Source organism: Mchenga conophoros, linkage group LG10 (genome assembly GCF_057382185.1).
Source record: "Mchenga conophoros isolate Kocher_MC1m ecotype Shallow Benthic linkage group LG10, M_conophoros_male_GT1.1, whole genome shotgun sequence".
Taxonomy (NCBI): Eukaryota; Metazoa; Chordata; class Actinopteri; order Cichliformes; family Cichlidae; genus Mchenga; species Mchenga conophoros.
The window spans coordinates 25952501-25967166 of NC_140535.1; the positions used below are offsets into that span (position 1 = coordinate 25952501).

The window sequence follows — 14666 nt, forward strand, 5'->3', positions numbered from 1 at the left end:
CACCTCCAACAATCTATTATCAACTGGTTGGGGAATATACATTTTCAAAAGGAACTGGAAGTTGACAAAGGCTCATGTGTCAGTTTCTGGACCTGTGTAGCTAAAACCTAAGCTTCAGAAGTAAAGATGGAGGTGAGATCGTCAAAAAATGCCCAAGTGAATAGTTAAGAACATCCATCCATCCATCCATCCATCCATCCATCCATCCATCCATCCAACCATCCATCCATCCATCCATAACACATCTTACACATAAGATGTGTTTTACTATTTGATATACGAAATCGTTTTTTTTTACACAATGTAAACATTGTTTTTGAAATATAATTGAAGATAAATCTGAAAATTATGGAGAAATCATTGTTCCTTTTTGTTTTCTGTACAAAAAATCAAAGCAAAACTGCAGTACTTTACAGAAAGCGTGATGTAGATGAATGCTTTGTACACTTATTACATGTTGCTTTTATCGCTTACTTGCCTCTTTAATGCCCTAGTCTGACCTGAGTCTCCCAACCTGAATAGTGTATCTGGCTCCTGTATCTGATCTTCTCTCCTCTCTGGGGTTTCTTTGTCAATGGCTGTTCTTTCCCGCATTTTATTGAACTAAACTCCAGGCAAGTGAGGAGGATTTCACAGATAAGCTATCTGGCCCTGGCATCACACAGAGAAACCATCAAGCCATGAAATATGTGTCTGGCTGTGAGTCAGGGTGACAGCGCTGCATGAGGAGTGGGGACTAGCACATACACAAAAATACACACACTTCACATTAGCATATGCCCTTGCGCACATAAATACACACATTTACATACACCTTGGACACAGTGTAAAAAGATACTGCATTTTCTTTTTTTGCACTAAATCACACAAATTTTATGCACGCAGTCATAAGATGTACAATGTTTTTAAAAAATATTTTTATATCTGTCACTGACAGTTGATGTTCAAATTTTTGTTTTATTATTGGTTTATTTTAATAAAGCCTGAATAAAAAGACTAGTATCATAAAAATAAGATATTTTACGGATGTGGTAGCTGTGTAGATTGGTCCATCATCTGATTATAGATCAACATATTTTAAACAATTTGCTGCAATATTGAGATACAGATTCTGCAGATGGTGGATCATACTAAATAATTATTTATAATATTAGCAAAAAAAATCCCATTGGAGATAAAAATCTTTGTTTGTAAGTGAAATTTCTCAGCAGCTACTGGAGACGTCACTATGACAGCTGACACAGATGGCCTTGGTTCCCAGGGGATGACTTTGTTGATTCCCTTATTCCTGCTTATAAGTGTATTTTCTCATATATTTAACATCCATGTTGCCAAAAAATGATTTAGAATAAATTTCTAGCGCTATTGTTAGGCCAAAATATACTTTTGTCACATACTTTGTACCTGCAAAATTATTAATATTGCTGCCAGCCTCAGCAATCGTTCATTGCAAATTAGTACATGTTAGTCTGCTGGTGTGACTCTTGACTAGGAGTGGGTGGCATTAAAATTTATATACTGTATTTTCTTTTCAGTGTCAATATTACATCATGCTGTTATAAAACTAAAAGTGGTACACCACTCAAAATATATAATTGTACACCATTTCACTCACTGAAATGGAGTGGCCTACATGGGGTTTAAAAGAAACATTGCTACATAATTTGGATAAATTAGCAAATGTGATTTGCTTCATAAGTTAATTACACAGCCTTCACCTTTATAGACCGGCAACCCACAAGGCAACCATGCTCAAAATCAAAAAGCTGGGCATGTGTTGCAGGTATGAGAAAGGAAACATTGTCTGCTTGAGGTCTAAGGATAACATAGTTTGTGTGTTACCTGTGGGAGTTAACTAGGTATTGTGGAAAATAGAGTTTTGCTTTCTCATATTTTTTATGTTTATCACAGTAATGACAGCACTGCAAAATCAATTTTTGTGAAAGAATGTGACAGTAACAAAATAGAGACACTCAGCACCCCTATTGACTCTTTGTCTTGTTTTCATTGTGTAGTGTAAAATGATACAGAGGAGGAAATGGAAATACCCTTAATCATAATTGTGAGAGAAATGTATTTTAATGCTATTTTAAAAAATAAATAAATAAAAAAAATTCAGTAGTCATTGTACGAGCACCTACTTTATTAGGTATACCTTGCTTCTGCTGGGTTGGACATAGTTTCGCCCTCACAATTCCCTTGATTCTTAATGCCATAAATTCAACAAGGTGCTGGAAACATTGCTCAGAGATATTAGCCCACGACAGCATCACACAGTTGCTGTAGATTTTTGATGCATGATGCATTCTACTGTCTATTGCAGGACGAGGTCTTGTGACTAGGAAGGCCACTGGAGGACAGTGAACTCAACATCATGTTCAAGAAACCAGTTTGAAATGAGTTAAGCTTTGTGGCATGGGACATAATTCTACTAGAAACATTCATCAGCAGATTGCTACACTGTGATCATAAAGGGGTGGGCATAGCCAGCAACAATACATAGTGCTGTGGTGTTTAAACAATGCTTTGGCATTTGGCATTAAGCACAACAAATATCCCTCATACCATTACACCATGACCAGCCTCCGTCGTTGATACAAGGTAGGATGGATCCATGCTTTCATGTTGCATATGCCAATTTCTGATCCTTCAATCTGAACGTCACAACAGAATTCTAGACTCATCAGGACAGCAAATATAATTTCTAACCATCTCATTTTGGCAAGTCCTTGTGAATTGTAGCCTCAGTTTCCTGTTCTTAGCAGATGGGAGTGGCACCTGGTGTGGTCCTCTGCTGCTGTAGCCCCTCTCCTACATTCAGAGATGCTCTTTAGCTAACTTGGTTGTAATGAGTGGTTACTGCTGTCTTGCAATGAGCTTGAAGCAGTCTGACCATTGTCCTCTAACCTCTGGCATAAATAAACTGGATATTTTATCTTTTTTGGATCATTCTCTGTAAATGCTAGAGATGGTTGTGTGGAAAAACCCCAGTAGACCAGCAGCACAGTCCATCTGGCACCAACACCAATGTTCAAGATCACATAAACATGTTGGTGCCATAAGATTGGCCGATTAGGTATTTGGATTAACCAAAAAGGTGTTCGTAATAACTTGGTTGGTGAGTGCATAAACAGACATTCAGTAAATTACCACCCAGTCTGAAGGATAGATATTGAATGAGAATGCCACTATACAAGGGTTTCACTTTTGGTTGTGGTAGGTTTGTATGCAACTACTGTTAACACATTAAAAATCAAGGATATTTTTCTGTTTTCAGTTACTTTTATTGTATTTCTAGGTTCTTCTCAGTAGTGCAGGCTAGACAACAAGAAAAACAATATTTGAAATGCATGTATGAATCAAAACAAAGAAGAGAGGATATAAGGCAGGATAATCAGATTTTCCACATAGACTAAATACGTAAATAGTAAAGTAGTAAAACTTACACACAAATAGGAACACACAAACACACTCACAAAGACACACATAGACTGCAAAGGGTGGCTTATCTTAATTCTTTCCTGGAATCATGTCATTTATGTGAGAGTGTTAGGCTACCAGCAGAAATCCCAAAAAGTCACTGTGCCATTTTTTGGGATTATATGTGGGATTACTTCTTGGTTGGACATCTCGTGCATTTTTCATTTTTATGAATTAAATGAATGAGACACAATCTGATAACTGTTGAGTTCTAGTGGTGCTGGTAGGCAAATCAGATCTGATTACCACTGAACAGTGCCATGCTATCTGTTTCCAATTGAAGCTGCCAACTCCAGCTTCATGTTGAGCATTTGGACAAAAGCGCTTTTTCTTGCTTTTTTCTTTTTATTCACAGATTGGGCCTTTAATGTGCTCCCTAATCTTTGTAAATAATGTGAAATGTTTGCAAAACTGAAAGAAAAAAAAAAACAATGGCAGTTTCCTTATTAACCAAACCACATTTACACAGTATTCTTCAAATAACTACTGACCTTTAAAATGCCCTAGATAATCAAATGATAATATTATATTATTATTCAAAAATCTAAAACAATACCCTTTTTCAAATGTGTCCTTAATTAAAAAACGTGTGAGAATGATTGTATGACAAAATTGGTGCAAAAAAAAATGTTTGGTGATACAAACTCTGCCAAAATCTTTTGGCAAAAGATCCTCTTGCCTTGGATAATATTTTTTTGTAATCACTGGCAGAGGGATAGCATTTAAAATCTTCAATACAACTAGCGAGAATCTTTGTAATCTTAACCGAACTTCTAAACCTGGTCTAAAGTAAGAACGTGGCCAAATTGTCTTACTTTTTAGAGGATTTAGTTTGAGTTTTGTGACCACACTTATTCTCGATAAGGATAGAAACAAATGATACTCTCTCTCTCACACTCTCTCCGTCCCTCTCTTCCCCTCAAACCATCACAAGCCCTTTTATTCACCCCCTCTGTTCTTGCCTTTGCAGGACATGTATGAAAATGTTGAAAGCAAGCCCCACCAGGCCATCAGGAATGAGAGAAAACAAATAGCATAATTCAGGAGAAAGCCCCACATCTCCAGGCTGTTGGACCTCACCAAACTTTTTTTTCTTCCTGTAATTTGGATATATTTGAAAGTGCAGTCACACAGTAGTGTAGTCTGAAAGACAAAAAAGGCAGATACAGACAGAAAAAGAAGAGGTAAAAAAGACAGAAGGTATTCAGGCAAGGAGATTGAGAGAGAGTATGAAATATTACGGGGAAGAAGAGATGAAAAACTAAACACAGACATTGGTATGATTGAATGAGGTTGAGCTTGGCTGTTGGACCAACAGCAGTTCTATTCTCTCTCCGTCTGTAATTTATATTTTCCTTCAAGGCGCTTTATGATAAATGAAAGTATGTTGAAAAAGCGCTATTGCCTATTTTGTTCTTCTCTTTCACACTGAAGTGTTGGGCCTTATTCAGGTCAACATTTAGGAATGAATTGAAAAGATGATGCTATAGGGTTTGGTGTATACATGCACAGATGCTGTTTGTTGCCACTTAAAAGCATTTCACAAACAGAATTAATTGGCTGTTTCTCTGACACATTTGTTATTTGAGCAGTTCCTACATTAGGATGGCTTTATGTTTCTCTGTATCCACTTTCAGACCTGACAGTCCTGGGGACTCCCTGAGGGCTCCAATATGGTTCTATTCACACCCTGCAGAGATCTTTGCAGACTATCATCCACATGTTGTTGCCGCTTAGTGTCACTAGGGGGGTGGCAGTGCCACAAACAACTGTGTGTGTGTCTGTGGGTTGATGTTACTTGTGCTACTGTCGGTCCTCACCAGCTGCAGGGAAGAGTGAAATTGTAACATACAAAGAGCTGAAATGAAATTGAGTGTCCATTTCAAGTACAATTCAGCCACTGTCTGTAGGTATTGTGCTACATTTTTCACTCTTTAATGGGGTTTTTTCAGTGCTTTACCCATTTAAGGTCATTTAAGGTAAGTTCCATTGTTGTTCCTTTCCCTGTTCCAGTCTGCTTTTTTTTTTTTTTTACCCAGTCAGCATTTGACCTATGTACAGCATCATCTACATCAAGCTATGTGCTACTGGGTACTGGGTGTTCTGTTCATCTGTGCTGGCAAATACCAATGCAAAGAGACACAACTGTGGAATTGTAAATAAAGATAACTACCCAGTGTAATATTCTTTGCCCAGAACACGTGTTTTGCTGTTTTTTATGATAATAGTGGAGTTTGAAATAGGAAATACACCTGAAAGACCTTATTTTGAACTCTAAACATTCCAGGTTTTGAATATGTTCTAAAGTATAGAAACAGACTCTAACCTTAAAAAGAGTTTAGTGGCTTCTTGTAAGGATAGTGTACTGTAAACCATACCAATTCTCATGTGCTTGGCTTGTTGCCTTCTCATTCTTGCTTCATCATTTTCTCTAAACATTGCCTCACTGTGTGTGGGCCTGGATGCCCCAAGCAGCTCAGAGAACACGCTGGCCAGGTTTTTTTTTTAAAATTTCACTTTGATGAAAGGCTTAATAAAGTTTGGACTTTACTCACCTTTTTTTTTTTTTTTTACACTTTTTAATTTATCCTCTGTTTGCAGAGTGGATGTCAAAATCATTCTACAATTATAATAATCCTTTGTACACTACAAACATTTAAACTACGTACAATAATTTTGTTTATATTTTTACATGGTGATTGCTGGTGCTGCAAGCCTGCAACACATGCTTACGCCTAGAAGTAGATATATTTTATAAAACTTGTTTTAGGAAAAATATTTGCTCTTTTTGAATTTAATGGCAGCAACATGTAGGACATACTGTGTTTATCATTGTGTGTATGTGTTATACTGAGAATAAAATATAGCTCTATCATTGCATCATTACTTCCACCAAGGAGTTTATGTTTTTGGTTGTGTGCATGTGTATGTGTCAAAACCACAGTAGTTTAATAGGTTTTGAATGAATTTGGATAAAACCAGGTGTAGAGTGGGTTCATGTTGACAATCCATTAAAATCTGGCTTATATCCACCAAAGTCTTCAAGGGTAACATCATGATTTATTGTTCAGAAATTGACAAAAAAGCCTCAAAACCTAGAGACTATGATTCTCACAAGTGTGGTGTGCATTGACAGCATATAGGACGATTTAAAGCATCATGTCACATCTGACCTCTTCTTTATAACAATAGATTGATCTGAAGGTCAATGCGTTGTATATAGAGCTTCTTTCTTTTAGATACTGCCGTTGCTTGTACTGACTTCATATAGTCAGAGAAAGATATCTGGAGATTCTAAACATCATGTTATTTTATTATGATGAATACTAAAAAAAATAACTGTACTTACAAAATAATCAAAAAATCCCAAAATATTTTTTCCACACTTTTCCCATCCATGCCGTAACTTCCACAACTTACATAGTAAGGTTTTTTGACACTAGTGAAGTGATTTATAATACTTCCTGCTATCATCTCCTGACTCCAAAAACAATTTTAAGAATCAATACCAGACTAAATGACTGACGATGGACATTTTTGTGCGTTGCAGAGGATAGGCGCGCTTGTTATTTTTCCACGTAAAAGTGATGCCCCATTGGTTGTTCTCGTCCAGACCTCATCATAGGCGCTGATTTGACATTTCCTCTTAAAAGGCCACAGATAGATCATGTGTTTGAAGACTGGGTGCAGAAGACTCTGCAATATATAAGGTAACGAACCTTGCCATACTGCCAGCTCTATTTTTGCTGTAGTGTAGCAGGTTGGTTTTATGTGGAAATGCTACAGTGTATTATACGTTTTTCTGATACTGGAAGTGTTTTCATCCACAGTGGGGAAGGTATGAAAACTTATGAAGCCCACAGAGATTTCATTCAATTTACTCCATTCACTCAGCTCTAATCTTAGAAGCTGCAATTTTTTCTATAATAAGCATCTGTATTGAAAAGAAAAGAAAATCCAAACAGTGTGGCTGCACTGTTTATGATCAAAGCAAAGATTAACCACTGCAGCTTTGTTGATTTTTATACCAGTCGCCTCAAATCTTCCAGTCTGTGTCACTGGTTTTCAGATCACTTGCCATCTACAGATGTACATCTGTGAGTGAGTGTTGACCTTGGCTCCTCTGGAGTGTGTTTGTACTTGTGGTTGAGGGTGCTTGTGTGACAGAGAGTAGAGCGATGAAGTGACGAGGGAGACAGTGTAAGAGGGCAGTGAAGAAGACAGAAACATTACCTAAAATACTGGTAATGCTTTATGGTGGCGCTTTATGTACTCATTGGTACACCAAATCCTTATCTCTCCCTTCTTTCAATTTGACCTTTCAAATTAAGTGCTGTGTTTAACAGCCTATTGTGCTGAAAATGGGCAGGACAAATACGTAGCTGGAGTGAATATGGCTCTGTTGTGATTTGTTATTTTTATATTTATTTTTATATTTATTTTTTGTACTCTTCGTCTTTGATTTTGTGATTTTTAATTTTTGTATTTTATTTCCCCCTCCTTTTTAATGTGGTCTCTTTTGTGTCATAGGTCATTATGTAAATGTGATGCTTGAGAAGTAATCATTATAGTTATTACATAACACGAGTAACTGCAGCTGGAAAAGAAACAGAATATGTCCAAGATAGTATTAAAGTGCAGTCTTTAAATCATTTATAAGTTGTTGTAATTTCTAGTATTTTAGTATTTTAGTATTTATTTATTTATTGTCATTGTCAAGAACAATGAAATTGCGTTTGGGGCTTCCATACAACCCAAAAAAAAAAAAAAAAAAAAAAAAAAAAAAAAAAGAAGAAAATAATAAATACCCCTTAAAACCCAAGTGTACATATTTAACCCAGTGTGACTCCAATGCAATAAGACAATCCTTAGCAATAATGTTCGTAGAAATTCAGACAAAGACCTGAGAAACATGACAAAATACAACAATGCAACCCATTCAATATTATTGTACTGTGAGATATGATATCAGATATGATAGTTATCTATTTAAGATAATGTGGGCTCATCTGCCAAAAAAAGGTTGCGAGCCCCTGAAGAGATTCATGCAGAAGTCTGCACAGAGGCAGACTTTGGCTTTTGGCTAACAATGATTGCCAAGAGTCCATATACACACAGTCACACAGAAAACTTGGCATCCAGCAAGGCCCTGGCACCAAGTGAGGCTTGCTGTGTGCAAGTTCAGATCGACCCACCAAGCTCACCCCCCTCACTCTTCTTGTAATGTCCACATCTTCTGCTTGGGGATGCCACTATGCCACCATGTGAGAAGCAGGTATATTTAAAAAAAAAACGAAAGCTGAAAAACAAGCAAATATTATTAAAGGGACAGTAAAAGATCAGAGGAATGGAAAGTGAATGAAAAATGGCAAAAAAGGATGAAGGGAGGGAAAGTGACAGAAGACTGAAATCTGTCAGTTGGCTAGGCTTAATCGGAGGGGATTCTGAGTTCTGGCGGTGGTACATAGGATTTGGACACAGACTGTGGGTTGTCCCTGGGACCTCTCAATCTTGTTGCTGTTGACAGATTTCAACCAATCTCTCTATTTAGAATGTAAACCTACCCCAAAAATGTTAAAATTCTGATTTTTGCCTTCTGACAACACATACTTAAAATGCATGAAGGAAGTAGCTCTGTGCCTTGTATGCCGCAAGAGACCCGTGACTTAGCATTGGTATCTAAATTTGTACAGTCAAAATTCAGAGTTTTATAGCCCTGTCCAATTAAGGTTGAGCTTGTGTGGAAGTGATAACAATAAGAATAAGACAGCTTCCTTAAACTTGAGATGTGTTAATCCAAAAGATCTGCCCTGAAGCCCTCACAGGAGTCTTCTGATTGGGGGGGAAAAAATCTATCACAATCAATCCATCTTGTTCTTAGTGTGGTGTGGTTCATTGTTAATTTATGTCTTTTGACTAAAAACATCTTTTGTCCACTTCTGTACATGTCACTCATTAACTATTGTTAGCGCTGACAGTATTGGCCTGCAGTATAATAGTTATTGTTGTAGGCTAATTGTAATTAGTGGCCTTTGTATGAATTCTTCAATGGCTTTCATTGATTGAATTGAATATTGAATTCAATATAGAGCGAGCTACTGTGCAAGTAGCTTTCATGGACAATGCAATGGGATTATATTTTAATTATAATTGCACATGTAATTTTTTATATATTCACAGTTTTTCTTTCATCTCCCCTAACAGGGGCTGCGTATCCATGCTGTGAATCTTCCATTCGACCACATTCCAAAGGTGCTCTGTTGAATTGAGATCTGGTTACTGTGGAGACCAATGAGTACAGTGAAGCCATTGTTATGTTAAAGAAACCAGTTTGAGATTATTTGAGCTTTTGAGACATGGCGTGTTATCCTGCTGGAAGCAGCCATCAGAAGATGGGTACAGTGTGGTTATAAAGGGATAGACATGGTCAGCAACAATACTCAGGTAAGATTAGGAATTTAAATCATGTTCAGTTGGTAGTAGGGCAGGGAAATGCTGACACTAGTGTGCAATGAAATCGAGACTGCTTCAAGTTTTGACATGTTGTACATTCAGAAATGGTTGGTTGTAATGAGTGGTTAGTTACTGTTATCTTTCTATGGCTTTATTCTACATTGGAAAATCCCAGCTCATTTGGCACTAACAACCATGCCATGAAAAGCCACTTAAATTCTGATGTAGATCTTGACCTGTCTAGATGACTAAATGCACTCAGTTTCTTCCATGTGATTGGTTGACTAGACATTTATGTTAATGAGGAGTTCAACATATGTACAAATAAAGTGGCTGTGGGTATAAATCCAGAGAGGAAAACAATTTAAAAAAAAGGTCTGAATTAGTGACTGTCGGATTTGCAAGAGAAAGATTTGACATTCATAGCAAGCTGTGAGGCATATTGTTGCTACAGGCTGCTAAGTGATAATACTTTAAAATATGTTATGTATATTATTTTAAATGTAGTTTAGAAAATACCAATCAAGGATGATACTAATACAAGTGACAGTTCAAAGAGAACGCAATATGCAGTAATTGTTTTAAAAAAAATTAATGTTTACAATGTATTCATTACAGAATTATTTTTTCAAAACATTTGGCGATTCTATAACATGTAAATAAAATTATAATATTTTACAAATTATTCATACCCACAGTGAAAACATAAATACATTATGACAGTAAGACAAATTCTTCTTCTTCTTCTTCTTTTTTTTAAAGTAATACTCATTTTGAATTAGAGCTACACCAAAGTTTGCATCAATGTTTGTATTTTGTCTGAAAGTAATTGCACAATGTGGTTAGTCTGCATTTAAAAATATTATATTGGCTCATAGTAGGTCAATAGTGCAAGTTAAAGAGTTTCAATATCTGTGAGAAAATGTAGAGTAATTAAAAATATAGTAAATAATGCTTCTTTGTCGTTCCATGGTCATCCAGTGTGACTGAGATACAGAAAGCTGCTAGAGGTAAATAACAGAATAAAGTATCAACTCTACACAACCTCTGAGTAAACAGTGTGTTCTTTTCATTTTATGCTTTATGACAGTGAAAAGTTGACACATTTCCTGTTACGTTTCGGTGTGTCAGTGTTTTGTTTTTGCGTGACTGTTATGTATTTCCTGCTTTACTTTGAAAGTCTGTGTTATCTTAGTGTGTTCAGTTTACATTTTCCCTGTCTCGTCAGTTCTAATTTGCCCCAGCTGTGTTTCCCTCCTGTGGTCCATTCCCTGATTGCTCCTTCTATGTATTTAAGCCTTGTGTTTCAGTATGTCATGGTCGCGATCTCCCCCGTGTTGTAAATAGTTTGGTGTTTTTGTTGTAAATAAATAGTCTGTTGTAAATAGCTGTGAATGGGTTTGTTAATATTTTCGTTTGAGACACCTTCGTTTTGGGATTTTGGTGGAGGGCCTTCGTGGTTTTATTTTCCTGCGTTGCACCCCGGTTGCCTAGGCCGGGGTGTAACATATGGGGGCTCGTCCGGGATCGCTGGAGGGTCCGAGGGCCGCTTCAGCCTCCGTCTGTCTTCGCTGGAGGGCCCGGGGACCGCTTCAGCCGTCCGCCGTCGCTGGAGGGTCCGAGGGAGGGACCGCTTCAGCCGTCTGTCTTCGCTGGTGGGTCCGAGGGACCGCTCCAGCCTTCATCCGCCTTCGCTGGAGGGTCCGAGGGACCGCTCCAGCCTCCGTCTGTCTTCGCTGGAGGGTCCGTGGGACCGCTCCACACTTCATCCGCCTTCGCTGGAGGGTCCGTGGGACCGCTCCAGCCTTCATCTGCCTTCGCTGGAGAGTCCGAGGGACCGCTCCGGCCTTCGTCTGCTGGAGGGTCAGTGGGACCGCTCCAGCCTTCGTCAGCCTTCGTTTGTCTTCGCTGGAGGGCCCGGGGACCGCTTCAGCCGTCCGCCGTCGCTGGAGGGTCCGAGGGAGGGACCGCTTCAGCCGTCTGTCTTCGCTGGTGGGTCCGTGGGACCGCTCCAGCCTTCATCTGCCTTCGCTGGAGAGTCCGAGGGACCGCTCCGGCCTTCGTCTGCTGGAGGGTCAGTGGGACCGCTCCAGCCTTCATCAGCCTTCGTCCGTCTTCGCTGGAGGGTCCGTTGGAGGGACCGCTTCAGCCTTCGTCCGCCTTCGCTGGAGGGTCCGAGGCACCGCTCCGGCCTTCGTCTGCCTTTGCTGGAGGGTCCGAGGCACCGCTTCAGTCTTCGTTTGTCTTCGCTGGAGGGTCCGAGGCACCGCTCCAGCCTTCGTCTGCCTTCGCTGGAGGGTCCGTGGGACCGCTCCAGACTTCATCCGTCTTCGCTGGAGGGTCCGTGGGACCGCTCCAGCCTCCACCAGCCTTCATCCGGTTTTGATCAAACATTTCACTTGGGGTTACATGTTTGATTTTTGGGTAGGGGGAAATGTTACGTTTCGGTGTGTCAGTGTTTTGTTTTTGCGTGACTGTTATGTATTTCCTGCTTTACTTTGAAAGTCTGTGTTATCTTAGTGTGTTCAGTTTACATTTTCCCTGTCTCGTCAGTTCTAATTTGCCCCAGCTGTGTTTCCCTCCTGTGGTCCATTCCCTGATTGCTCCTTCTATGTATTTAAGCCTTGTGTTTCAGTATGTCATGGTCGCGATCTCCCCCGTGTTGTAAATAGTTTGGTGTTTTTGTTGTAAATAAATAGTCTGTTGTAAATAGCTGTGAATGGGTTTGTTAATATTTTCGTTTGAGACACCTTCGTTTTGGGATTTTGGTGGAGGGCCTTCGTGGTTTTATTTTCCTTATTTTTATTTTCCTGCGTTGCACCCCGGTTGCCTAGGCCGGGGTGTAACATTCCTTTTAAGCAGGAACACAGCATTATTATTATATTTATAATATATTATATTATTATTAAGCAATTTGGTAAACATACCATAAAATCTCTGGTTGTAAAGGTTATGCACACATTGACAGGGTTACATCAGTCTGTCTATGATTGTGTCTTACAATATTTACGACTTCATTTCTGACAAGCGGTGAATTGTTTTTCCCCGTCGCCTTTGCCTTTTGATAAACAAATTGCTCTCACCATGTTTTTGCAGCATTTCCTTGTCTTGAAAATCCTGTGAGCAGCAGCAGGAATTGGTGTGACACACTCAGGACATACATCACTCAGTCAAACCGTTAAATGCCCGAAGAAGCCAACGGAGGAGGAAAATTGGATAGCAACTGAACTGCATTCATCATTCATCCCCTAGACAACGCAAATGACACCTGTATTTAGTCTTTGTTGTGAAAGGAGGGGAAATTTAAAAAGAAAATGATTGAATAAAATAAAAATGCCTCTGTTTTTGAAAATGATTCAAATTTAATGTTGCTCACTGGAGACATAATCTCAAAGGATGAGATTATTAATGAATTTCAAAACCTGATTTGTGTTCTTCCTCTGTGCGGTAGAGCTTCAGTTTTGTAAAAGAAAATATTAAAAACACATAACTGATGTCGACAGAATGTTACAAGAAGAGTGCGAAACACCGGCCCTGTCCCAACTCTTTTGGGATGTGTTGATCAAAACAAGCTAGTCTTTTCTTAAAACAATATATTTTCTCAATTTAAACATTTCATGTGTTTTCTAAGTTCTATTCTAAGTATGTTTTTTATAACATTTTCAAATCATTGCATTCAAATTTTACACAGTATCCAAGCTTTTGGGATTAGGAGTTTAAGGTGCCTGCAACTGTTGTGCATCGTCAGTTCTTTTGCACCAAAATTTCACCCTAGCCTTATCTTTTCAGATATGTGTAACTTAGAGCCATATAAGTTGTCACTGGTGCCTTCACTCTTCTGTACATGGTTCTTATTGCTGTTGGGCTTCCCTAGCATGACAATGTGAGAACAGAGGGGTCTCAGGACAGAACAAAACCATACCATATACATGTATATAGATTTAGTTGCTTCTGTAAAAGGATTCAGAGCAGTCCTGTGTGCATCTCAAAGCTGTGTTTAAATCAGTTTCAATCAAGCCAAGAAGATTTATCAGTTTTAATTCAATTCAATTCAATTCAGTGTTATTTATATAGCGCCAAATCACAACAGCAGTCTCCTCAAGGAGCTTTATATTGTTAGGTAGACCCTACAATAATACATACAGAGCCCAACAATCATATGACCCCCTTGAGCAAGCACTTTGGCAACAGTGGGAAGGAAAAACTCCCTTTTAACGGAAACAAACCAGCAGAACCAGGCTCAGGGAGGGGCGGCCATCTGCTGTAACTGGTTGGGGAGAGAGAAGGAAGACAGGATAAAAGACATGCTGTGGAAGAGAGCCAGAGATTAATAACAAGTATGATTCAATGCAGAGAGGTCTATTACACATAGTTAGTGAGAAAGGAGTTTTAACAAAAAATAGACTTTAAGCCTAATCTTAAAATAGAGATAGTGTCTGTCTCCCAAATCCAAACTGGAAGCTGGTTCCATAGAAGAGGGGCCTGAAAACTGAAGGCTCTGACTCCGAATCTACTTTTAAATCCTCTTGGAACAACAAGTAAGCCTGCAGTGGGAGAGTGACGTGCTCTAATGGGGTGATATGGTACTACAAGATCATTAAGATAAGATGGGGCTGGATTATTGAAGACCTTGTATGTGAGGAGCAGGATTTTGAATTCAGTTCTGGATTTAACAAAGAGCATGGCAGTGTTCTAATACCCACTATATAAAGGTATAAGATATAAACATTTTA

The 14666-nt window shown here is 38.7% G+C and overlaps 1 long non-coding RNA gene across 2 annotated transcripts in view; it reads left to right on the top strand.

Moving 5' to 3' along the window:
• LOC146566049 (uncharacterized) overlaps nt 1-14666 on the top strand; it is a 143362-nt gene that overhangs the window by 69399 nt on the left and 59297 nt on the right. The window contains exons 2-4 of one of the 2 annotated variants that reach the window (XR_014894182.1): nt 9685-9924; nt 10915-10943; nt 13030-13195. The exons of the other annotated variant lie outside the window; for it this stretch is intronic. This is a non-coding gene — a long non-coding RNA (uncharacterized LOC146566049). Of the gene's footprint in view, nt 1-9684; nt 9925-10914; nt 10944-13029; nt 13196-14666 lie in introns of those variants that run through there. 2 annotated transcript variants of the gene reach the window in all.